This window comes from Prinia subflava, chromosome 2 (assembly GCF_021018805.1).
Source record: "Prinia subflava isolate CZ2003 ecotype Zambia chromosome 2, Cam_Psub_1.2, whole genome shotgun sequence".
NCBI classification, from domain to species: domain Eukaryota; kingdom Metazoa; phylum Chordata; class Aves; order Passeriformes; family Cisticolidae; genus Prinia; species Prinia subflava.
This window is the reverse complement of record NC_086248.1, coordinates 19,669,764-19,696,568: the sequence shown is the minus strand read 5'-3', so window position 1 is coordinate 19,696,568 and position 26,805 is coordinate 19,669,764. Positions and strand designations below refer to the sequence as shown.

The following is a 26,805-nucleotide window of genomic DNA, read 5'->3' as shown; positions in this document are numbered from 1 at the left end:
TCTAAAAGTGCCTAAACAAACACCTCATCCACAAAGTTCTCTGAGAACTGTAAATATTTTTGTTGATTATTATTTGTTGTAGGCTGGTGAATGTATGAGTGCAAAAGTCCTTGTTTAAAATATGAATTATTTGATGCAATCTGACTGAAGAACCAAAAATATGTCACTTGCTTCCATGTGGAGAAAACCAAGTTATTTGGTGAGGCTCTTCATCAACAACAGTGCTGTGAATTGGAAAAACCTAAATGTATTCTCATCCCTTGCCCAGTTAATTATCATCTCACATAAACTGTTATGGTAATTAAAAAATGGATATTGTACATGAGGATAGACCAGACTGGTGTGAAAAATCTTATGTAACAGTCATTGGTTTCATTAGACTTCCTCTAAGATAGTAAGTTTTCCTTCTTCCATATATGGACAAGGACTGCATTTTGAGATTATAAGGAGAAACCTGGACAGCTGAATTTAAGCTTTAAATTTTTTCAATCAGCTACTTTGTTTCACTAGTGGTCAACTTTCAAAAAGGAAACACAATTTGATGTGAACATGTTAGATCTGTCACAGAACCATCTCTGTTCTCTATTAACAAGAGCTGTTACAATTACTGATTATCTCAGCTAGTAAAATGGATTGCTTTTAGTCAACACTTTGTCCCACAAAATGAAGATCCTATCTTGTGCTACCATCACTTTTTCATAATATTGGATTTCCAAGCAGCTCATGGTTAGGATCCAGTATAAAACATAAACTTAGCAAATGTAAAGAGAAAATAGAATGTTAAATTATAATTTTACTAACCAGAAAGAAGATCATTAAGAGCACAATTTAACCATGTACTAACAGAAGAGCAAAACCCTGGTACTCCTTTTGCAAAGTTTAAAGCAGACCCTTAGCACTTTTAAAGGTTGTAGTGCCTCTGGGACTAACAGGCCCAGATTTACCTCTCCTAATTTCAACTGCTTAAGTGAGGAACTTTGCTGTTCAATGAAGAGAGGAAATGACAGATATTTTCAGAAGGCATTTTACTCTGATCTATGTTCTTAGATAAGACTGAATTACTGTAGACACCTATTTCTTCTCATCATTGAAAGTGAAAGCCCTGGGTGATGAGATAACTCAGCCGTCTGATAACAGTCATCCTAGCTGAGTATATAAATGTAAGGAATCTAATGTGCTCCTAAATTTGGGTTAGATGTGGAGGTGAATTTTCCCTGGAACTGAGGTTGGTCCTCAAGTTCTACCAGCGAAGGATCTGAAACAAATGCCATCAGTGGATTTTTACTTGCATCCATCTTTGGGATGCCAGTCTCAATGGGTCTAGAAAAGGGGAAGAGTCCCAGCTCCTAACCTTTCCTCCTGCCAAACTGATTTAAGAAAAGAGCAGGGGATGCCTTACAAATCAATTTACATTCCTTCAAGTGTCCAGAAGTACTTTCTTACTGGCTCCCATAAACTGATGTAGATCTACTCTTTCTTTATTTTCTGCACTGACAAAATGCCATCATTCTTTCCTGTTGCTGGAAATAGACAGGAAATATTTTCCATGCCGTAAAAATAAAAATTTTTTAAAATATGTTGCCATTGTGAATTGCAACTCTGCAAACAACTATTGTTCTCTGCTTTGAAAAGACTGCTACTCTAATTGCTACTCTAATTTGCTTGCATTTAAAACCTGGAAGGGATATAAGGGATATCGGTGAAGCTATGTTTTTACCTGGCTTTACGTGGTACCTGGTATCCCCCTTTTTTTTTTTTTTTTTTTTTTTTTTTTTTTTTTTTTTTTTTTTCGTTTTGTTTTGTTGGGTTTTTTGTTGTTGTTTGGTTTTTTTTTGTGTGTGTGTGATTTGGGTGTAATTTTTTATTTGTTGTTTTCAAAAATTACTATCCTGAAGGTAATCCCTTAAAGGATTGGACTGGGCTGCTAACTATGCTGATATCTAATTTTTGCTATTGGCATTTTCAACACAAAGATGAGGTCTATTGTTTTGTCTGTATCCTGATATTGGCACTACTGTCAGTATGATTAATTTGTACTGCACAGCAATTCAGAACAAGAATAAAGAACAGAGAAGATAAGCTTAGTTGTATTTCAGAATTTTCTAGTGCATCATTTGAATGATTCAGTTCTTGTGTTGTTTTTAAGCTTATTTTCTCCAAAACATTCAGCAGTTCATTGGTTGAAAGCTAGCTCTTGCATCTATAAAATTTCATGTGCTTGATTCCCAGCTGTTTCAGCAATCTTAAATCACTATCCACTCATGAAAATTTAGACCATGCTTCAACATTTTTAATTCTGTAAGTTGTTATTGGCAAAGAGATGAGAGTTGGGGAAGTGTGGGATCAGCTGAATAACCAAGATGGGAATCAACAGCAGTAAGATTTGCATAGATCTTGAGTTACCTGAAAATGGAGATAAAGATATGTAATAAATAAATAAAATTATCTTCAAAATCAGAATTACACACTGAAATTATGTACATAATTAAATAGTTTTTTCAGAATTTTTAGGTGTTTCAGAGTTTTCTTACAATCTTGCTTCAATGGGTTGTATACACTTTAAAAAAATGTAGCCTTCTGTTGTGAATGAAGACAATGTCAAGACAGCTAAAAAACATGAGACCTGAATATCTTCAACAGTCCTCCTCTATCCAAAATTATTTAAAATACTGTGGAGTTGTGCTCTTCAATACAATGGGGTGTATTTTGGACAAGAAAGGTTACTGACACTATTTTTTTCCACAGAAGTTTATTAGTTCTGATGTAGTGACTATAGATATGCAGAACAGCTGGCAAACCATCTCTACCAGGAGCTGAAGGGCCAGTGAGCTGCAGCCTGGGAACACTTGAAAATGCTCATAGAATTATGTGCAAAGTGGTTCATGTGACAAGAACAATCCCTTCTGGAAATTCTATGAGCTTTCTGATGCTTTATACAGATGATACCTTTTCATTTCATAGACTTACCATTTCATCCACACTCTGAGTTATTCAGAAGTTCTGGATAGATATGATAGAAGAGATACAATGCTAAATATGCTTCATAAACCATGTCTCCTCTTCAATCTTCCTGCTAGCTTTTCATGCTTATTTAGAAAAGAGGAAACTAGATGAAGAAAAAAATCATAGGAAATGTGTCAGAGTAGTACCCTGCAGGAAAAGAGCAACAGCATAGAAGGAAGGAATAATTTGTGATTATCAGCAAAGAGGGAATAGATACTGTTTGCTGATAGCAGAAACATCCCTTTTATTAATTTGAAATAGAATATTCAACTTTTGATCATCTAACTAACAGAATCCTTATCAAAGATCTTGTATTGCTGGACCTTGTCCTTCTGCATTGGAAGTTTTTAGCCAGAATGGATGCAGAGCTATGTCTCTAATAAATCAGAAATAACTTAAGACACATGATTTGCCTGCTATGCCCTCTACTGAGTACTGACAGATGCAGCCATACTGGGATGAACCTGTCTTATTATAGTGTTGGACAACTTTCAAGCAAAATGTCTTCTCTTTGACTTCATGAAATTTAGTGAAACCATGAACATCTCCTGGCTTTTCTGGTTTTAAATAAGTATTTTGTGAACATATTTTAACTGAAATCATGCATAATTTTTCATTTTTTAGTCTTATTTTTCTTGCTCTTACTTTCCAGAAGAGATCTGTTATTTTTCCGGAATGAAATCTTTCTCCAGATTTGAAAGTGAGAAATCAAATCTGGATTTCTCATTTCTCATTTCTCATTTCTATATACAAGTTTATGAGGTATCATGTAGAAAATATGCATAAATAAGTGTGTTACAAAATGGCAAAAAGTGTAAGTGAAGAACTTTTAAGGAAATTATTTTCTTAAAACTACCTTTATTTCTTTTGCCTCATGCTATTTCATTTTATTTACACAGAAAAAGAATTATCACACTAGAAACAAGGACCCTCCAAATGAAGGCAAGTAATGAATGAAGAATCAAACTGTCCACCAAGTAGAACAGATTTGCTGATTAGTGAGCCCAAAAACCTTGTCTTTACCTCCTGAAGAACATATGGAAAAAAGCCTCAATTCATTCCCAATCTTTAACTGTTGGTGGTATCGTTTTTCTTTCTGCATCATCTGTTTCAAATCATCTATAACCTTAGGTCATCTAGGAGGTCAAACCGAAACAGAACTTCACTTCTAAGATTTAAACATCTAAAGTTTGGTCTTTACCACTGAAACCATGTAGCTTTGTTTTTAACTTGGACAAACTACCTTCTTCAATAGAAAGCTGTCAACTGCATTTCTAGTATCAGAGGTTATATAGGTTATGGCTCAGTGGAGAGTTGAAATAATGATATTTCCGTTTTTAATTCTTTTGCTACACCTATTAGATGATCACATCTGGTTAATTTAGACTTTGGTCCAAATCCTCAACTGGAATACAAACCAACAAATACAAACACCAAACCTCAGAACTGATTCTGCATTTCCAGTCTAAAGGGCTTAAAGGCTGATAGTGTTTCAGCTTTCATTAGTCATTCTTCCACACCAAACAAAGAAACTAGATGTGCCATCTTCTAGCTTCTAGACACAGCTAAAAGAAATGAGAAAGAACAAATGTGTGGTGGCTGAGGACCATTTTTCTCCATTTGTTTTCATGGGTCAAAACCAAATGAGTACTTTGCAATTTACAGCTGAATCAAGAGGAGAAATCACAGGGAAGACACATTCTGCTGAAACTCTAAGTTGCATCAAGAGCTGAATGAGAATTTAAACCAGTCCTCAAAATAAGCACAGAGCTAAAATCAGCATAGTTTTGGCACAAAAAATAAAAGGGCATTTCTTTGCTGCAAATTGTTACAGATTGTTATCTAGATCAGCTCACCCAGGAAAAAATACAAACAATTGTTCTGAACAGCATCTACAAATCCAAAAGTAGATGCTCATGGTTCACCAGGTTATTGCAAAGATGCTTGAAGATGTGGTCAAGAGGTCATTTAATGGGTGTACTCCACTTATGGAGTGGGTTTAGAAAGATCGTCTGTCCATTGTCTGAGCAGATCATGTACAAGATGGCTCTGGGCTTATCACAAATTAGGTACTTTAGTACTAAGGCTCTGATAATGAGACCAGAAGAGCTGTGTATGCATGTCCAAAGAAGCCACTGAGTTTTTCCATTGAGGGGCTTGAAATGGACCTGTGGAAGTGAATTCCTGAGTGTGACCATTCACTAACTAAAAGGAATAAATCCAAGTCACCAGAAAATAAAGCCAAGAGATAAGTGTGTCAACAGGACATTTATTCAATGCATACTTGTGTCAGTACAAAAAGGAGAAAAGGAAAAAGTTTATTGCCAAAATTAATTTTGGGCTCTGTGCTTTATACATTACATTTTGCTAATTCCTGGCTGCTTGTGCTCTCTTTCATCTTAATGTATGGCTTTGGGTTTGTTTTGTTTATTTTATGCACAAAAATATAAACTTGAGGAAAATATTGACTACCTTCAGCCTTGAGAGGAAGGTTTTCATTTTCCCAGGTGCTTGAATGAGTACTCATCTGGTTTTGTTTTGTAATTTTACAAAGAACTCACAGATTTTGAACCTGACCCTTCATCCTCCTGACAAAACTTGGCAGAATTGTTCCAGTGATATAATACAGAAATGCAATGCTGAGTTGTACTTCTCCCTGTGATGTAATGCACCTACAGTGACCTTACAGAAAGTGACTCATAATACAAATTTGTCATAGGCTTAGAGAAAAAAAAGATTGCTTTTATCTGAATGAAAGTAGAAGCAAATCATTATTCTGCAAATGCAGCCATCTTCCTGCATTCAATGGGACAACAAAAATTATACTGCTAGTTTTGCTTTATCAACAGAGGAACATTCTGTCATTTTATTTCATTTGCAGCAACGGATGTGTTTTAAGTGGGTTATTTGGGATGTTGTCATGGTTTAGTCCAGCCAGCAACCAGGCCCCAGGCAGCCACTTGCTCTTTCCCCAACCAGCAAGACTGGGGAGAGAACTGGAAGGGTAAAAGACAGAGAAATCATGGACTGAGACAAAGGCAGTTTAATGGGGAAAGCAAAAGCCACAAGCAAAGTAAAGCAAGGAATAAATTTGCTGCTTCCTAGGGGCAGGCAGTTGTTCAGCCATCTCCAAGAGAACAGGGTCCCATCACATGCAGCAGTTGCTTGAGAAGACAAATGTCATCACTCCAAATGCCCCACCATCTCCCTTCTTCCCTCCACTTTATATACCAAGCATGAAGCTCTGGAATATCCCTCTGGTCAATCTGGATCACCTGTCCCAGCTGTGTCTCCTCCCACTGTCCCATACATCTCCAGCCCCCTCACCAGCCTGGCAGTACAAAAAGCAGGAAAGGCCTTGGCTCTGTGCAAGCCCTGCTCAGCAGTAACAAAAACATCTCTGCATTATCGACTCTGTGTTCAACAGAAATCCGTAACTGAGCCCTGTACCAGCCCCTGGGAAAAAATTAATTCTATCCCACCCAAAACTAGCATAGATGTCAAGAGAAGTTGTTCTGTTATAGGCAAAATGAAACAGGGAATCGAGTTAGTATCAGAAACAGAGGTAGAAAATGTAATATTGGGACTTAAACAGGATATGGAAATAAATATCCCATAATCAGGAGGATATCAGGTAATAACTCTCCTCCTAAAAGCATCCATGAAAATTGGGCAGTATGAAACAAAGAAAACCTGAATAATTCCATCATTAAAATTCTGAGCACCAAATATTATTGATTGGAGTATTGATTACTGAATGATTAAAAAAAGTAAAAGTCATTCAACTAAAGACACAGTTTAGAACCAGAATTTCAGTGGAAAAGCTCTGAGTACATTTTTCTTTACACGAATTTCTTCCTGTATGCTTTTTGTGGTGGTTTAAATTATGCATATAGTAAAAAACCCAGGTAAATATATGTAGAAGTACAAATATGGATGTATGTGGAAAACTAGGCCATAGTATAAGGGAAATAAAGACAGATTAAATTATACCTGATTTTGATTCTTAAACAAAAAACAGTTGCATACTTAGGTGTGTTTTGCATTCCATTAAGTCTCTGCTGCAATATCACAGTAACTGAAAGTATTTGTGATAAGGCTGACTCTTCATACTCTCTCCATTCCTTAGATTACTGCATTATACTTTACTGCAAGGGAGCATATTGTTTATTTTAAATATGTGTCACACCATGTCTGTGATTATAGTCATATGTGTCTAAGAAACATAAAAATGCATCCCAAGATATGTAGTAGAAGTCTCTGGAAGTAATTTGTAAGGTGCACTGCTGCCAATTTCTACTCTTAGTTTTTGTCAAGGTCTTTGGATTTCCTTTATCCTGATGATGATACCAGCCTTCTTTGTTCCCACTTCCCTGTCTAGTTTTTCTATATTATTCAAATTTTTTTATCTTTTGCTAGCTGGAACCACACCATGACCTACTTACCTACTTCCCATTTTCTTCAGCATTCTTCACTGTATATCTATATATACATAAACATATGCATATATACACTTACATGCCCTTGTTCTAACAGAGCTGAATTCCTGTAGATGAATAGACACAGAAATTTGACATATACATAGAAAAAAAATTTAATGTTGCTGAATACTGAATATATCAGTTTTTGGTGAGTGAATCTGTGGATTTCTGAAGTGATCACACAGAGGCAAGATTTATTGCTGAGATCTGGAACCTGTTTTTAATGTCCCTTAAGACTTCCTTAGCTTCTGTACACATGAATATAATTTCTTCAGCTGGAATAGCTTTTCTTTGGACATTTTGATGGACTTGAGGCCGGCATTCAACAAATCCTGAATGTTAAACTGTAAGTAGGTTGAGTGAAAGACAGAAAATAATGCTAGAAGCAATTCCTTCTTGAATGAGTCATCTATAAAGGGTTATTTTTCATTGGTGCTAGGTTTTTAAATGATAAAACAGGAAACCTCACAAACAGCTGTGTGATTTTTTTTTGTGAGACAGTGCAGGGTAGGAAGGAACAGCTGGTAAGAGGGGACAGAGAATGGGATATGTCATCTGCATGCACCATCCCTTACGCTGAAGGAAGCTGCATTTAGGCATAAATTGGGATTTCTCAGATTGAGTAGATTCCCTAAGCAACAAACATGCCCATGTATTCATTACATGGGTTTTGTGAGCTTATTCTGTCCCCATCTTTTTTTCCACTCCATAATAATGTCAAGATTCAGATTACGAATGAGGAAGTATTGGAAGCCATGGAAAGTAACTGGTTGCCCAAATTCCTGATAAGGAAAGATTTTTTGCATTTGCAGAAGGACCAAAATTTATAATAATTTTTTTTTGTTTATTTTTGCTTCTGGTTTATGATTCAGTCTGTTAAAGGAGTCAATGCAGTCTTGAAACTCTAATGAAGAACCAGATGAGGAAATATACAAGATCACTAATCTGGCTGGTATAATTCTTGTAAAAACTGAAGAATTAGGCACACCTTACCACTTCTCCATTTATATCTATAGTTCCAACATATTATGTTACACATTTATTCAAATTTTGACTAAAATTAAATATAAAAGTAAATGCTTGGTTTTAATAGAAGCAGAAGCCTCTTCCTTACATTGTCACAGAGGAATTTCCAGCTGTAACCTCCAGTTTATACTTTTTCTCACATAGAAATTCTATGTTTAGTGAATTAAAGATGAAAGCACTTGATAAAATTTGCTGACAAGGCCAATTTTGGAGAGATCACAAGAACCTTGGGAGGCACATAACGATTTTGATAAATTGAAGAAATGGTGTGTAAGAGTAAGAGGAAAACCAATGTAAACAGAGTCTACTCAGAAGCAGAGTCAGATACAAAATATAGACATTATAAATGAAAGGGAAGGAATGAAGACTGACTTTATATCTGGATTTACTAATGAAATCAAGAATAAGCTTTACTAATAACAAGATTCCTGAGCTGGAAATGTTTTCTAGACACCATAACCCTGTTATTTGTCACTGTTCAACCCTGTTATTTCTTAAACTAAAGCTTGTGAGAAAGCTCTAATGAAATCTAAACCATATTAGATTGCAGAAAGGGATCTAAGTCGGACATAAAATATCTACCTTTTTATTGTCACAAGGGAAAGCATTCATGTTCTGATGAGAGTTTTACAGAGAAATCTTTGTGGGAATATCTTTGATTCGAGGATTGCTCATCTGTCAGCTAAATTTTAAGATGAAAAAGACTCATGTGCAATGGTGAATTAGCCTTGGCCAGCAGCCAAACTCCCATCCAGATGCTAACTCATTTCCCATCCTCAGTGAAACACGCAAAACGTAGGATGAGAGAGCTTGTGGGCTGAGATAAATTCAGGATCACTTACCAGTGACCATTACAGACAAACCATGTTTGACTTGAGGAAAAATAATTTAACTTTTTGCCAATAAAAATAGATTCAGATAGTGAGAAACATCCATTAAACTAACACTTTTCCTCCTCCCTCTCCTAACTCTTCTCTTGCTCCCTGACAAGCACAGGAGAAATGGGGAGCAGAGGCCTATGGTCAGTATACAGTAGTTCCTCTCTGCTTCTTCTTCTGCTTTGGCATGGCAGCTTTCATGAGCTGCTGTCACTCAGGTGGGGTCTGCTCTGCTGTGGGGTCTCCATGAGCTGCAGTTCTTCAGGGAATATCCCCCTGCCCTAATGTGGGGTCTTCCATGGGGTGCAGTGTAAGTGTCTGCTCCCCATGTTCCCTCCACAGGCTGCAGGAGAATCTCTGCTCTGGTGCCTGGATCACTTCGTCCCCTCTTTCTCCTCTTTTCCTCACCTCACAGGGTTGTTTCTCTCAACTTTTTTTCCTCAATCCTCACTGCCTGTGCAGTGTTTTTTTCCCTTTGGCATCCCCACTCCAGCCGTGGCCCAGCTGTGCCCTGCGGTGGGTGGTTGTATCCAGCTGGAACTGGCTGGGTCCGTCTGGAACTGGCTGTGTCCGTCTGGAACCTGCTCTGTCTGCCTGGAACCGGCTGTGTCCGGCTGGAACCGGCTGTGTCTGCCTGGAACCGCCTGTGTCTGGCTGGAACCGGCTGCGTCTGTCTGGAACCGGCTGTGTCTGGCTGGAACCGGCTGTGTCCGGCTGGAACCGGCTGTGTCTGCCTGGAACTGGCTGTGTCTGGCTGGAACCGGCTGCGTCTGTCTGGAACCGGCTGTGTCTGCCTGGAACCGGCTGTGTCTGGCTGGAACCGGCTGTGTCCGGCTGGAACCGGCTGTGTCTGGCTGGGACAGGCCCGGCCTCCCCTCACGGAGCCCCCGCTGCTGCCGGGGTCTGGGCACCCACACCTTCTTACAGATGGACACACTCAAGGAACCAAATACAACTTCTCTAATGTAGAACGAGCTCAAGTCAGATCATCTTGCTATCTCTTTTTTATGCTTTACTTTATATTCTTCATGTTTTTTTTCATCAGAAGTCATAAATATTTTGTGAGAAGATACAGTAGTCCTTAGGTCTGTTACTGGGTCTACTCAGGAACTGTACAGAAAATAGGAGATTAAAGGCAGGGAAACAGCCCAATGGTTTCAACATACAAAAAGCTTCCCGCCAAAGTACTGGCAAATATCCCATGTTCACCTGTCTTTTGGAGGAGAAAGCCTGGGGAAATCTAGGGAAAACATCTTCATAATAACATCTAAAAAGTAAATAATTCTTTTAAACACAACTTCAATATTCGAGATGTATGGCCACCCTCTGTTAGACGCAGAGAGAGTAACTTGACACTATATCCTTTGAAAAGCCTTTGTATTTAACATTTCTATGGTACATCCATATGTACATGCCCCATCCTTAACAAACATTCAAGAGCTGGACAGGGCTCTGAGCAACCTGATCGAGTTGAAGTTGTCCCTGCTCATTGCAGCACCATTGGACCAAATGACCTTTAAAGGTCCCTTCCAACCCAAACCATTCTATGATTCTATGATTCTATGATTCTATGATCTTCTTAATAATATTAGTAAAATAGGATTTGAATAAATAATTTTGTGTTTTTAAACTCAAGTTCCTTATACCTTTTGTTTTAAATAAAAAGTAGAGCACCCAAATGTCTGCTGTGATATGGCCCTTACTAGCAATTCCGCTTATTTCCAGGGCAACTGATTTAATATTTACTCAGTCTAACTTCATTCTTAACCATGTCTGATGGTGCTTTTTCTATACAATGTATCTAATCAAGGAAAAGACACACATCCTGGGTAGTTCTGCACAAGTCATGGTACCAAGTTTGTTGTACAGTGACAAGAAGTGAGGCAAGGAGATAGGGCCGTGACCCTTCAAAGTGCTTCATGCTGTATTAGCAGGGACTAGCCATCTAGCCATTACACAGGACATTACAAAGGTTGCCTTATTTCCCATTAATTTCATAAGCCTCACACTGGGTTATCTGTGAATGCATGTGTATCACTTACAGTCACTTTTCTTAATAAATGATTCATATTTAATGGGAATAATAAGTGTTGCTGCAAGTTTCTAATATGATTTTTTTCACTGCAATTTCCTTCTCACTGTTCTTTCAAAACACTTAATCATCCATGATAATAATTAGCAAATTCTTGTTAGCTGAAGGGGAAATCATATCTTACAGTATTTGCACCAGATAAACTAGATCCATTATAAACTGTCTCAGTACTATATTTTGCAGGACATGGGAGGGAGATGAATTCCCAAAGCATAAAACAATGCATTATTTTTTTATCATGAGCCTAAAAAATTACCTCTTCTGATCATCTACTGTAAATATTTTTATTTGCCTTCAGTAGTAGCACTCTGGCTTAAATGATAAAAGAGAAATGAAATACAAAAAGCTGTTGAACTCCATCATAAATAATGTACACTACCTGGGGCTGTTTATGCTCTCAGTTATATATGTGCTCCTATTCAATGTATGTATTTAGCATATAACTTGGAGAATTTAGTTTAGTAAGTAATATTTTAATTTAATTGATTCTGAGAACAGTGAAAGTCTCCTAAAGTTATTCTGCTTTTGGTGGACTTTAGTACAAACCAATGGAAGAAGTGAGTGATTAAGAAAGAAGAGTGGACACAGAATTGCAGAAGTGCTGAGGTTAGAAGGGGCCTCAGGAGACCATTAAGTCTGACCTCCTTTTTAGAGCAGGGTCACCTAGAACAGGATGCTCAGAACCATGTCCAGTATCTTTCTGAACACTTCCAAGAAGGGAGCCTCCATAGTGTCTCTGGACAAGTTGTGCCACTGTCGCACTGTAGAAAGATTTCTTAGGTTCATGGAGAATGTCCTGGGTTTCAATTTGTGCCCATTGTCCCCCGTTCTTTCATTGGGTGCTACCAAGAAGAGCCTGTCCCTCTTTTCTCCTTTCCCTTTCATCCTGTATTTATATAGAGTGATAAGATCTCCACCTCCTGAGCCTTCTGTTCTCCAGAAGTTCTCCAGGCTGTGGAGAGAAGCATTTTCTCTGCTGTTCTCCCCTTGTTTGTGAAGCCAGTCATGTCTTTGTAGAAGGCTATCAGATTGGTTGACTTAACATTCAAGAATGGAAAGACATTAATTGTGAGGATATTCTGGCTCTGTATCTTAACCTGAATAAAAGAAGACTTTAAAATGGATTCGTCCAAGCCCTTATAGCCAAGTACAAGTGGACTACTACGCTTAGACATACATAATGAGATCCAGACCCAGCAATCCAGACAATAACACAAATCCAGTTTTAGAACCAATGAAACTAAAACAGAAGATAATGTGATAGTTTTTTTACATTATTGGACATATACAGCAAATATATGTCATTGCATTACAGAACTACAAAATCAATTGCTGCGAGACAGTATACCTTAACTACTATACTGATTCCTGCTTGATCCTGTGATGATAGGGCAATGGGTGGTTGAAATTATCCTTTGCTATCTGATTCACACCTCCTTCCACTGCTATTGCTGAGAAATGAACCCTGCTGAGCTGCAAAACTGAGTGCCAAAAAAAGTGAAGGTGAGGTACTTATCAATGAACAGTAGCAGCAGTGGAATTGTGTCTAATGAAGAGAGGCACAGGACCACACCATATTCCACCACAGGTGTGCTACTCTGGCGTGATAAACCGGCCGGCTGCCATGATTAGGACAGGTATTGATTTAAGACAGGCGCTGACTGATTTGGAGGCCAGCACTCCTAAGGCAGCTGTGTGGCTGTAATGCTCACCCAGATGTTCATCCTGTCCTTTGGAAGACAGAATGAACGTAAGCGACCTTGTGACACAGTGCTGCAAGAATATGCTATTGCAAATCATTCCAAGATAATTTTATACTCACTCTATCATAGTGCAGTTGTCTAAATTCAAGCGAATTTTAATTGATTTCATGTATTTGTTTTCTCTTTAAAAAGGAAGCTTCCTTTTAGTGTTATTATTTATCAGTGAATATAAGAAAAAGTGCAATTGTGTCATTGTTTATTTGTTTCTCTGATGAAATACCTTCTTTTACACTGAAAACTAGTATGTCCTCTCTGATACCAGGAAGTGCCATTCCACCATCTTTATTCCAAAATGTGATATAATTCCAGTGAGAACTGGTCTTCAATTTATGATTTTTAAAATTCTGTATCAAAATACCTTTTAATGTGACTCCAATGGATATATTCTTACAAGTTTGTCTAATACTGTCAAGTGATCTTCTTATAAAATAAAACCAATCCTGTCTCTTCAGTCTTTGTTAAAGTTGTGGAGACAGAAGCAAGTCTTTAACATATCAGTATTTACTACAAATATAAACCCATAAAAATATGTACCATTATTAGAAGAACAAATATTCACTTTCTATATGTATATGGCAGTGGATGGGGTCTCCTTACTGACACTCTTATTCTTTGATCATTAGTTAAAGCGGCATTAACTTTTTGTTAGTCCATTTTAACCACTTACTAACTAAAATACAAATAATGATCAAGACTTCTTTGCAGTCCCATGAGGTAGTGGATCCATTGAATTTAAAAGAGATCCCCTTACAGGGTCCAGTCTCTTCATTGTGGTAAGAGATGCTTAGCTCAAAAGAACTTCTGCATATTCAAATTCTGGGTAATGCCATTGTTACTGGTTATGACATCAATCGTTGTGGAATGACAGTAATTGTGGATGCATCTGTAGAACAGTGAAACTAAACTATTAAATGATTCCTAAAATTATAATCTCCATATGTTAATATATTTTTTATGTCTTAGTCTATTTCAGAGAAAGGAAAGGTTATTTCAGTATTTGTATTTTCACCCCATCATGTGAATTTTTTCTGTGTTAGACATCATGCTCTCTACAATTATGCTCTAATAACTTAGTATTGCACTCAGATCCACTAAGGTATTATGTCACTTCTGGGAAATTATTTTATTTAATTTGAATTTAATCCAAGATATTATGCAGCTATAATTTCATCAGCATTTTATCTTGAACTATATGCCATGGCAACACTTTATTTTAGAAAGCACAGAGAACTATCTATTTTGTATTACAAATACAAAATAAATGGCAATGAAAGTGGAATTGGCTGGGTAGATTTAACTATTACATGAATAGACAATAAGATAGTACATAGAATTTTAGAAAAAAAAGAATTAAGGGAGAAATATTTAAACAGAAGAGAAAATAGCATATTCACTGTTCAGAATTCAAGAAGATCTGTGGGACTTCAACATAATGGTACATTTTAATTAATCTTTTTATTTTCTGGCAATGTAAGGTGACATTCAGGCTTTCATGAGGATTTTGAAAGTGTATTACTCACATAACCATCATGGACAGACACATATCTTAGATTTAATTTGTCCTGCAGATTAGGTGATGCTTATTGTAGATTTTTGACTACTGGCAGGAAAGAAAGTTTAGGCATACATGTCAAAGAAAGCAAGCTCAGTTAGTCTTACTGAATGACATAATAAACATATCTATGTTACAATAATCATACTGAAATATCTGTACATCTGATTAGAGATAAACACAGATGAATGTGTTTCTGTTTTGCCATTATTCGGGATTATGTAAAAAGCATGTGGCCTTTCTCTACCTAATTAATTTAGAGGTATCATTAAAATACAGCAAGGCCTTGCCTGCTCTCTGGTAGTCATAGAAAATTGATAAACTTGCAGTTTTTCATAACTTACTTACGACCTTCTGAAATACGGGTGGTTTCCTTCCTTCCTTCCTTCCTTCCTTCCTTCCTTCCTTCCTTCCTTCCTTCCTTCCTTCCTTCCTTCCTTCCTTCCTTCCTTCCTTCCTTCCTTCCTTCCTTCCTTCCTTCCTTCCTTCCTTCCTTCCTTCCTTCCTTCCTTCCTTCCTTCCTTCCTTCCTTCCTTCCTTCCTTCCTTCCTTCCTTCCTTCCTTCCTTCCTTCCTTCCTTCCTTCCTTCCTTCCTTCCTTCCTTCCTTCCTTCCTTCCTTCCCTCCCTCCTTCCCTCCCTCCTTCCTCCCTTCCCTCCTTCCTTCCTTCCTCCCTTCCTCCCTTCCTCCCTTCCTCCCTCCCTTCCTCCCTTCCTCCTTTTCAAATTTGAAAAATTGCCATATACACCAAAATTTAGCTGAAAATTATTTCTGGAGAAAACACAAGTATTTATTTTTAAATTAAACCTTAATTTTACCCATAGAGTAAACAGAGTAAAGCTAATATTTCAGACTATATACCCCCACTGGATTTTTTATCTACTAAGAAGTACACAGTACTTTTAATTTTCTGCTACAACTGACTGTAAAACGTATTTACTGTTTAGATTTACTGTAAGCTTTCAGACAATATTAGTGCCTGAAATCTTTGCTCTGGTAAACAAAACCATAGAGAAAGGGGCGTGTTGGGAAGTGGCATAGTAAATTAAACTGCAGCTAAGAGTCTAATCATAATTATATGAAGAAATTATCAGAAGTGGCAATGATTCTCCTAATACATTAGTGTTCAGGAATCCAAACCTATAAATTGGCTACTACTTAAGATTATAGACTTCTTATTCTGCACACAAGCAAGTAATTAACTTTACGTTCCCTTCTTATGAGTCTCAGGCTCTTGTCCTTTTAATTAGATGATCCAGAGGGTAGCTTTTATGTTACTATTATCTCTACTAAATTTTGAATAAAAGCTGCATTGAAACTTGATATGGTAGTCATAGGTAATAGCCTGATAGCTTCTTAAATGATGTAAAGTGCTATTCTGATAAAGTAGCCAGACATTTGGGACTTTAGTTTCCCCTTTGTGCACATACAAATACTCACTTTTTTAAATGCCAGATGGGTACTTTAAAGTAAAAGTTTTACGTGGATTGCCTATATTGGCATGTTACAGAAGGCCAATCTAAACTTTTTGATATCTCATGTTTCATTTTGTTTCTATGCATGTTATCATAGGCCAAATTTCTACCCTGAAATACACAATCATTCAGTATGATATTACAGATTTGTGTAAAAGGACAATGAAAAGTTAAACTTCTTCATAGATCTGAAATACATTAATCTATTACTAACCTATTATATGCCATAAATATATTACAAATACAAATCATATATTGCAGATCTGCACACCATTGCCTTGGTTTTTTAAAAAAATATAAATTGATTATTATTTGCTGAAGTTTTGTCATTGCTGTTTCTGTTAAAGGAAAAAAAGAGTCAATAAAATATCCTAAAGTATTTTTAAACTAAAGAAAAAGAATTCTGTGAAATATGAGCAGCTCTGTAGTGCTGAACATGTTCAATTTTTGTTTTTTCCTAACTTTCTTGGATTACCATAGGTGCAGAGCAAACACATTTCTCAACATTCTTGGGACTGTTCCACTTGCTGAGACTATTGCTGTTTGCACTTGCACTTAGGTGGGCCTGGGAGGTGGCGAGTTCTTACAGAAAAATAATCAAAGGACACCAGAGGTGAAGAAAAAGCTTCCATCTTCTAACTTTCACATGATAAAGATGTTCCTTCCATGTCTTAAAGACAAGAGACCAAAGGACGGCAAACATAAACACAAAGGCTTTTGTGGTTTAGTGGCTAGAAATTGCTACCAGAATGCCCAGATTTTGGGTCCTAGTTCAAGGAATGCCTTTGCATTTCAGGTGAAAAAAAGATCTTCTGAAATATTTTTGTGGCAGGGAGCAGTACCCATGCTCCCTATCCTTTCGCCAGATGTATTCTTCATTAGATTGTGCCACATGCTCCTCCTTTGATCTTCTGTGTCTGCAACTCCTGCAATTTTCTTCTTGGATTAGACAGTTTCATCAGGAGAGGCACAGAGGTGAAGGGCTCAAATGGCAGAAGTAGGTTGGAAGTGAGCTGACCCCTCCTTCAGAGGCTTGAAAATTCCACAGGGGAACCAACCATCTGCAAACTCCACACTGAGGGTGCCAAATCCCAGTCGTGTGCTCACCTCTGGCAAACAAATGGGTGTGCAAATAACTGCTTCAACTTCTGGGGACCATACATGGGCTCTGACATTATGATGTAAGGTCTGTAGATATTGCAACTAGATAAACCAATCTTTCCTAAAATGTTAACAGCACCACAATAAAAAGATGAAAAAAAAATGATAAAGATGATAAAAGATGGTAAAATTAAAAGTATTAATGCTGTCTGCACCAAAACACTGTATAATAAACTCTGGAGAGGGGGAAAGGTTACCTCAGGCCTTTTATTTGTTGCTATAACTCATATAAAGAGTACTTAAGCTGGCAGTGCTTGTCAAAACCATCCACAAAACCACTAAGTCACAATAAAGACATGTCTACAGTGCCAACCATTGTTAGGGGAAGGGGAGTAGGAATATGAAGATCACAGGATGAAAATAGACAGTTGTGCACCAGCCAAAAATTCTAATACTGAATCTGTTCACTTGTGTTTTGACAGCTTTTGAGGCTGCAATGCTCTCCAGATTTAGGGCTGGATTGAATCCCTGCCGAGCACTGATTTTTAAAAATTATGATGCTTGCAGAAATTACATTATTTAGTATCAGTGGTGAAAATATGGGAGACAAAGGGAAAATACAACTAACCTTATTATTATATTTTTACCTCATGAGAAAAGCCCTTCAATAAATAATTGAAGTACGTTTGGAGAGGAGGAGGATTGCCAGGATAAAAGTTGTTGTTTTAATCAGAACCATACTGCTTTTAGTACTGCTTTGTGGCAAAACACTTTAAGTAAACAGATATAATTTAGATGAGTGTTCAAATGGTGGCCCTGTTGCTTGGCTGTATCATATTTTCAGGTAGGTGAATTAAATAATTGAAGAAATCCCTGGCTGCACTGGTCCTTTTAACATCTCTTGGTTTAAAATGTAAGATTACTAAATTATTTAGCTCAGTTCACAGATTTTGCCAATTGAGTAATAAAGAACAGAATAAAATCACCACATAGCTGTCAATATATATCATGAAAGGATAAATTAAAGAAATGTCAGAGATATACGATTATGAGGAAAACTGACTAGAAACACAATTTTAACTTCCCTCCAAAGTCTTTTCAGTCTTAAGTATGTATTTCTTTGACTTATATTTTTACCATCTTTTGAAGCAAGACTCAAAGAACAGAAATGCCTTAGGCATGTTTTAAATGCTGACTTTTAACAAAGCAATAAAATGAACACTCCATGACTACCTCCCTTAGTATCTTTTGATGTCTACAGTTTTTGTGCACCAACAATTTGTCTGACAAGGGACATCAGGGCTATTAAGGAGTCACAAAATAGATGCCAGGGCTGTCCCCAAAGGGATCTTTATTGATGCATGTATTCAGTCTCCTAGAAGACACTGGTGACAATGACTTCGGGGTGATGACATGCTAGGACAGTCAGAATTTGGGTGATCTGGATCTTAGGCTACCTGTTTTCCAAACCTCCAAGGCTGAAATTCCTGTGGCAGCATGTCTTGGTTGTACCAAACCAGACTGCAGTGCTTGAGCACTTTCCCTACCCCCTGTGCTGAAGCTGATCTCTGCAGCTTCACTCTGGATCTCTGCAGAAATCATTGCAGCTAAAGAATAAAAAATTGTAATTCTCAGGAACTAGGTCTGACCGTCACTGCCTTTTGCACAAGTATTCCCAAATCAAAAGACAAGTGTTCTTCCTAGCACCTTTTTCACTGGAAGATGCTAGGAACAGCTTAATATTCATCTTATTGCAGTACTAATCACGCTCTCCCTGAGGACCCTAGGTTTGCTAATGTGTGGTTGTCCAAATTCTGCAGGTTTTCTTCTGGTATTTCTGATCACCCACTATCTGATCCCAGCTGTCTGCTGGGAGAGGAGAGCTGACTCACAGACAGAGAAAGGCCTCAAGCCCTGGTGTCTCATTTTTGGATGAATCAATTAGTCAGTGGAACTGAAAAGCACACACTGGTCCCAAGCCTTTGCCCACTACATTTCCAGTGGGCAGCATAGCTTCTACAGGAGCAATGGAAAAGGGGCCAAAAGCCACATATGGATGTGCTGATTTTGGCTGAGATGGAACTGCTTTCTTTCACAATAGGTATGCAGCTGCGTTTTGGATTTGTGCTGATAACAGCACAACCTGTTGATAATCAGCAATGTTTTTGTTATTGCTGAGCAGTGTTCACATAGCATCAAGGCCCTTTTCTGCTTCTTACCTCACCCCAACAATGGGGTGGTGGTGCACAAGGAGCTGGGAGGGGACACTGCTGGGACAACTGATCCCAACTGACCATAGGGATATCCCACACCATGTGACAAATTAGCCCTGCAGTAAAATGAGTGGAAAAGGTTGGTGGGGGGATGACCTGCTCAGGGACTTAATTGGCATAGATTGGTTAATCCTGAGAAATTGTTTTCATTTGTATCACCTGCTTTTCTTGGATTTTATTCCTATTTGTTATAATAGCAGTTCTAGTAGTAGTTTTGTTGTTGTTTCTATTACTTATTATTATTTGATGTCAATTGTCAAACTGTCTTTGTGTCTACCCATGAGTTTTATCACTTTTACTCTTCCAATTCTCTTTCCTATTCCTCAGCGGTGGAGTGAGTGAACAGCTGTGTAGGGCTTAGTTGCAGTCTAGGGTTAAACCATGCCAGGATGGAATGTGCTGATAATTTCTTAGGAATGTTGATATCTTTTTGTTGGGATTCATGATTTATTTCTCTATGAGTTCTCTGTATGGTTCAGTTTTATGTACCCCTTCCCCCCTAATTGTTATGCAAGCCTTCCCTCACAGTCCCTGCACCCCAAGCTATTTTTAGCTTTTGCTGTTAAGTGTCCCTCAGCCTTCCCGCCAGAAATGTTCTCCTCCCTTTCCTCCCTGATTGGCTCTACTGCATGTCCCTGCCCCTTTTCTGTCTTGGTTACTGACTTGGATTGGCTAGCTGCGTCTAGCCACCCCCATTGCTCCTCCCATGCTCTGTCCCTTAAAACCCCTGTGCATCCCTGGCTCTGGGTCTCTCTCCGGGGAGAACCCAGGGTGGAAATAAACCTCACTGTGTGTTCCTCCCGAGAGAGCCTCTCTGTCTCCTCCTTCCTTGTTGTGGCAAGCCATCGGGTCTGCATTGCCTCTCGAGGCCAAGAACCCACAGGGGCAGGGCTGGCTCCACCATACTGCCAGCTCGCCTCCCAAAGTCTGTGTTGCCGGCGGTGTAGAGCAAGCCAGGCTAGGCAGACGGGAAACAGCAGACACCGCCGCGACATTTGGTGGCGCCCACTGCGGGGCCTTGAAGAGGCGTCAAGACCCTGCAGAAGTGGATTGGCAGCACCCAAGACCAGGTCGGGTGCTGCAAAGAAGATCCTTGGACGTTCCAGTACCTCCTGGTGAGCAGTCCCTTTGGGGAGGCGCTCCCGGAGGATTGTGAGGGTAACCGGCGGCTGCTGCACTCCAGCGTCGGTCCTCGCAGAAGGAGGATCTCCCTGAGACAGTTCTGCACCCCCTCCAGGAGCCGAGATTCCGGTCTGAGGACTGGTAAGTGGAAATTTTGTGCCTCCCTAGGCTGCGGGGAGAGCAGGTGCCATTTGGCAGGACCTGAATTGTACATATAACAGCCCATAAGGCTGTGGACGTGACCACGTGGTCCCGGGGGGTAGGATTTTTGGGTCCCTCGCCCTCGGTTGGTTGGCTCTGGAGTTTTGATTTTGTTCTGTTGGCAGTTTTTGTGTTGAAGAGTGTGCGTGGCCGTGAGAGGGCGGCACGCAGGGCTGTCAGTGTGTCGGCTGCTGTGGGTTTTACTGACAGCGAGATTTTAGTTTTGCATCGCACCCCGTGTTGTGTGTGGCTTTTGCAGCTATAGTGAGTGTGTTTTTGCGGGTTTTAAGTTTGCGGTGCTTGTCGTTTTTGTGTGGTTTTTGAGTTATACTGATCTCAGGGAGAAAGCTGCCATTTAACACCTCGTTGTTGGGAAAATGGGTGCTTCCCTGTCGGCAGCAGACAGAGAAAATTTTTCAGTTTGCGTCGCCTTGCTGGAAGCAAGTGGGGCGCGATTTTCTAAGACTTGCCTGAAGAGGCTGATCAGATGGATCGGCAAGGAATTTCAGGAGGTTTCCCGGGACAAGATCCATTGTCTCCGATTTTGGGGGACAGTGGAAGAGAAAATTGCACAATTCGGCCGGTCCCGAGGAAAAGAGGCGCAGAAATTTTCTTATTTGGTCTTGCAGTTAAAAACTGCTTTGAAAAATAAAGATCTCCTTGCCAATCCATCTACCAGGCAGTCTGCCCCTTCTTCCCCTTCCCCTAGTCCTAAGCCCAGTTGTTCCCCCAAGGGAATTCTAAGGAAAGTTGGGGTGAAAAAATCCCCGAGCTCTGCCTCTCTGCAGAATTCCCGTTCCCCCAGCCTCAGTAGTCATGGCCAGACTGCTGAGGATCCTTCGGACTGCCCTGGCCAGGCAGGCGAAGGCTCAACCCGTACCCGCTTTCCCTCATCCCCTCATCCCAGAGTTAAGTTTAATTTAACTGCGCCACAGTCCGCACAAGATGGCGGATGTGGTGTAGAAAATGGCGGCCACTCAGCCTCGTGGTCACCATCCCCATCCCCCATCCCTTCTTCTTCCCGAAATCCTTTTCGTCCCACCCACCCTCCCATTTCCCCGACAAACCCCTTCCTGTCCCAAACCCCACCCACCTCGGAGAGGTTCCCACCCTCCCGTCCCTCCCATCGACCCACCCCGGAGGTGGAGTCGTCCCGCCCATTGCCCTGCCCCGGAAGGAGGCCATCTTGGTTTCCCGATTCCCACGCTCTCTCTTCCGGTTCCCACGGTACCCCACCGGAAGATGACAGTGATTGGGATCCTGAAGTGGGTCTGTCAGTTGCGCCAGTCACTTACCGTCGGCAACGCGGTAGTGACACCCCAAAATCTCATTGGTTTCCAATAGGCCAAAGTGTAATTCGGGAATTGTGTAAGGCGCACAAGGATTATTCAAGGGACAGCCCATACTTCAGGGGTCTCCTTCAGGCTGAGCTTTCCTCATCAACAGTGGTTCCCTTTGACCTTAAGCAGCTGTTTGCTTGCCTCATGGGCCTTTCAGAGTTCAAGCTCTGGGAGACAGCCTTCCGGCAGCTGCTTAAGGACAGGATTCCCACGCTGTTGAGTGACGAAAGCACAGCAACGGACACTCAGGGCAATCCCATTTCCCTCTCCCTCCTCTTTGGAGAGCTCCAGTTCTCCACCCCTCAGGCCCAGGCCTCACTCATCCCAGTCCCCGTCCTCCAGGTGATCAAGGACCTTGCATGCACTGCTTTCTTCGCTCTGCAACCCCATGCCAAGCTTCCCCCTTTTACGCACATTAGGCAGGGTCCCCAGGAATCCTATGTGGATTTCCTGGACAAATTGACGAGGGCTGTGGAAATTCAAGTCAAAACTGTGTCCGCGCGCGAGCATGTCCTCCTTGAACTGGCATTCATCAATGCTAACGATGTTTGTCATCAAGCAATTTTAAGTCTTCCTTTAGATCCTCCGAGGACACTCGCCGCCATGCTCCAGGTCTGCGACGCCAAAGTCCCGTATCTGCTGAAGCCGCATTCCCAGCCTATGTCCAGACCTCAGCAACCCACAGGCCCTGTCAGACCCAAGGTTGCAGACGCGAGGACGCCTTCCCAGAAACCAGCAGTGCCGCCTCGCCGCAAGCCATCCTTCACCAGCAGCCGTGGTGGAAAACCCGGGTTCTGCCACGTCTGCAAACAACCGGGACACTGGGCAAATGAGTGCCCCAACAAAACAAGGCCGGCAACTCCCAAGTTGCAACGGGGGGGCATCCAACAAAAAAACTAGAGGGAGAGCGTGGGTCCGTCCAACGTGTGGACCCCAATCGGGCGGACCAATTCACCGGCATCACATCAGCCGGGAACCAGGGGGGTCAAATTGCAAATGACACTTCATCGGACGTGACACTTCTACCTCAAGGCTGTGTTAGGGCTGAACTCAGTTCACCCACTACCTGTCTCCATCATTCCTGCAGGTTGCACTTGACCAAAGGACTTCACCTCACCGGTTCCAGCTGGTCATTCATCAACGTCGACACGACGCACACCGACGCCGAGACACTTCGGGTTGGTAAGTTCATCATCGTTGGTGATTGCAAATTTACTCCGCCTGAGATTGAGGTCTATCCAGTTATGTTCCCTAACATCTCTGGTGCCATCGGTCTCTGGGTGTGCTGCACGACTCCTCCCATCTACCTGCCTAGAGGGACAGTGATTGCTCAGGCAATCACACTCTGTGATGCACCTGTCAAGGTCAACTCTGTCCACGCCATCACTCCTAGGCAAAAGATCGTCATCCCTTGCACCATCACACTAGGGAATGAATCGGTAGACAAGGGATTGGTTTTTGACACAGGGGCGGATGTGACCATCATTCCTATCAAGGATTGGCCGTCACATTGGGCATTGGAAAACGCGCCTGTGCAAGTCCAGGGTGTAGGAGGCATTCAATTGGCAAGACGTTCCCAGAGCATGGTGCAAATTACGGGGCCAAAGGGACAATTGGCTTCTGTACGTCCCTTTGTTTTGGACTACGAGGATCCCTTGATTGGGAGAGACATGATGGCCCAGTGGGGGGCCACAATTGACATTCCCGACCCCTCACACTTTGGGGCGGCGGCTGTTGCACAGCGCCCAACCCAGAAGCTCAATTGGACAACAGATACACCAGTCTGGGTTGATCAATGGCCGCTTTCCAAAGACAAATTACAGGCGCTGGAGGAGCTCGTGAAGGAGCAATTAGATAAAGGCCACATCGTGGAGTCCACGTCACCGTGGAACTCCCCGGTCTTTGTCATTCGCAAAGCGGATGGCAAACGTTGGCGTCTCCTTCACGACTTCCGCCAAATTAATAACGTCATCCAGGACGTTGGGTCTCTTCAACCAGGGATGCCTTCCCCAACCATGCTCCCCCGAGATTGGAATCTGGCCATCATCGACATTAAAGATGCCTTCTTTCAAATTCCTCTGCATCCTGACGATGCACCGCGTTTTGCTTTCTCGGTCCCTACCATTAACCGAGATGCCCCAAGGAAGAGGTACCACTGGACAGTACTCCCCCAGGGAATGAAAAACTCTCCAGTGATGTGCCAACAGTACGTCGCTTCCTTGCTGGCCCCTGTGCGTGCAGCATCGGAGGGGGCTGTCATCTATCACTACATGGATGACATCCTCATTTGCGCCCCAACTGATCATGAGCTTTCACAACTGCTTGCTCGTGTAACGGGTTCGTTAGTTGCTGCAGGGTTCGAGCTGCAACATGACAAGATTCAGAAGATGCCGCCTTGGAGGTACTTAGGCTTGGAGATCACCAGGCGGACCATTGTGCCGCAAAAATTGGAGATTCGGACCAAAGTCCGGACCCTTGCGGATGTCCATTCGCTGTGTGGAGCATTGAATTGGGTAAGACCCTGGTTAGGTCTCTCTACGGAGGACCTTGCTCCTCTTTTCAATTTATTGAAAGGGGGGGAGGAGCTGAGTTCTCCCAGGAACCTTACCCCGGAGGCGTGCACAGCGTTAGAGAAGGTTCAGCGCGCCATGACATCGCGCCAGGCTCACCGCTGTGACCCAGAGCTTCCCTTCAAGTTTGTCATCCTGGGTAAGCTCCCACACCTTCACGGTGTGATTTTTCAATGGGACACTCGCACACACACACGCGAGAAGGGTCGAGGCAGGAACGATCCTCTCTTGATCATAGAGTGGGTCTTCCTCAGCCATCACAGACCCAAGAGGATGACACAGCCACAGGAGCTGATGGCTGAACTCATCCGCAAAGCGAGATTGCGGATGAGGGAATTGGCCGGATGCGATTTCCAATGCATTCACATGCCAATTGGGTTGTCAACAGGCCAGATGACAAAACCAATGTTGGAGCACCTGCTTCAGGAAAATGAAGCGCTTCAATTCGCTCTGGATTCCTTTACGGGCCAAATTTCGATTCACAGGCCGGCCCACAAATTATTTAATTCGGAAGTTAACTTCACATTGGCGATAAGGAGCGTACGGAGCAGGAAACCGCTCGAGGCTCTCACAGTTTTCACTGACGCGTCCGGGAGTTCGCACAAGTCAGTGATGACTTGGGTGGACCCCAAAACTCAGCAGTGGGAGGCAGATATCAAGACGGTTGAGGGTTCCCCTCAAATTGCTGAGTTGGCCGCTGTCGTGAGAGTGTTCGAAAGGTTCCGCGTACCTCTCAATTTAGTTACCGACTCCGCTTATGTCGCGGGGGTGGTCTCCAGAGCTGATCAGGCTGTTTTGCAGGAGGTGTCCAACAAAGCTCTTTATGAGCTGCTCTCGAAGCTGGTCAAGCTCGTCTCCCACCGAGAGCATCCTTTTTACGTGATGCATTGTAGGTCGCACACCGATTTGCCAGGGTTCATCGCGGAGGGGAACAGGAGGGCAGATGCTCTCGCTGCTCCTGCCGCTGTGGCCCCATTGCCTGAGGTTTTTAAACAGGCACAAATCAGCCATTCGCTCCACCACCAGAACGCTCCGAGTCTGGTGAGGAGGTTTCACCTCTCCCGCCAACAGGCTAGGGCGATTGTGGCGTCGTGTCCATCCTGCTCATCCCATTCAGTCCCCACTCTCCATGCTGGGGTTAACCCTCGTGGATTGAGTGCCTGTGAGCTTTGGCAAACGGATGTCACCCATGTGGTGGCATTCGGAAAGCTGAAATTCGTCCGTGTCTCCGTGGACACTTTCTCTGGCCTTGTGTATGCGTCCGCCCACGCAGGAGAGAGAGCGGCCCACGCGATCAGTCATCTGATCCAGGCTTTCTCTTTTATGGGCATTCCTAAGGGCCTCAAAACTGATAATGGCCCAGCCTACGCCTCCAAGGAATTTGCAGCTTTCCTCCAGCAATGGGGAGTGGAGCACAAAACAGGCATCCTCCACTCTCCCACAGGGCAGGCAATTGTGGAGAGGACTCACCAAAATCTCAAAAGAGTCCTTGACCAACAGACGAGGATGCTCAAAAACGAAACTCCAGTAATCCGATTGGCTAGAGCACTTTATACTCTAAATTTTCTAAATTGCACCTTTGAAAATTTTAATCCGCCGGTTGTGAAGCATTTTAACATGCATGAGGAATACCAGCCTGGAAAGAAGCCTCCGGTAATGGTGAAGTCACCAGAGACAGGTCAGGTGGAGGGACCCTATGATCTCATGACATGGGGGCGCGGGTACGCCTGCGTTCTCACGCCCTCTGGGGCCAGATGGGTTCCCTCCAAGTGGGTCAAGCCTTTCACAGCCAGGTCACGGAAGAAAGAGCAGGGTCCGGTGGAAGACGCGGGGCAGCTTCAAGAAGCTCCGCAAGTTGAATCTGCAGCTTTGCGCCACAAGCGCAAAGTGTCGTTTGCTGACCCCCTGGAGGAGATCCGGGAGATCCCC

At 41.7% G+C, this 26,805-nt stretch overlaps 1 long non-coding RNA gene across 1 annotated transcript in view; it reads right to left on the bottom strand.

The window, feature by feature from the left end:
- Positions 1 to 762: 762 nt before the first annotated feature.
- Positions 763 to 26,805, bottom strand: part of LOC134547694 (uncharacterized) — a 38,340-nt gene continuing 12,297 nt past the window's right edge. The window contains exons 2-3 of the long non-coding RNA XR_010079553.1: positions 2,968 to 3,106; positions 763 to 2,403 (exon numbers count right to left, since the gene is read on the bottom strand). This is a non-coding gene — a long non-coding RNA (uncharacterized LOC134547694). The remainder of the gene's footprint in view (positions 2,404 to 2,967; positions 3,107 to 26,805) is intronic.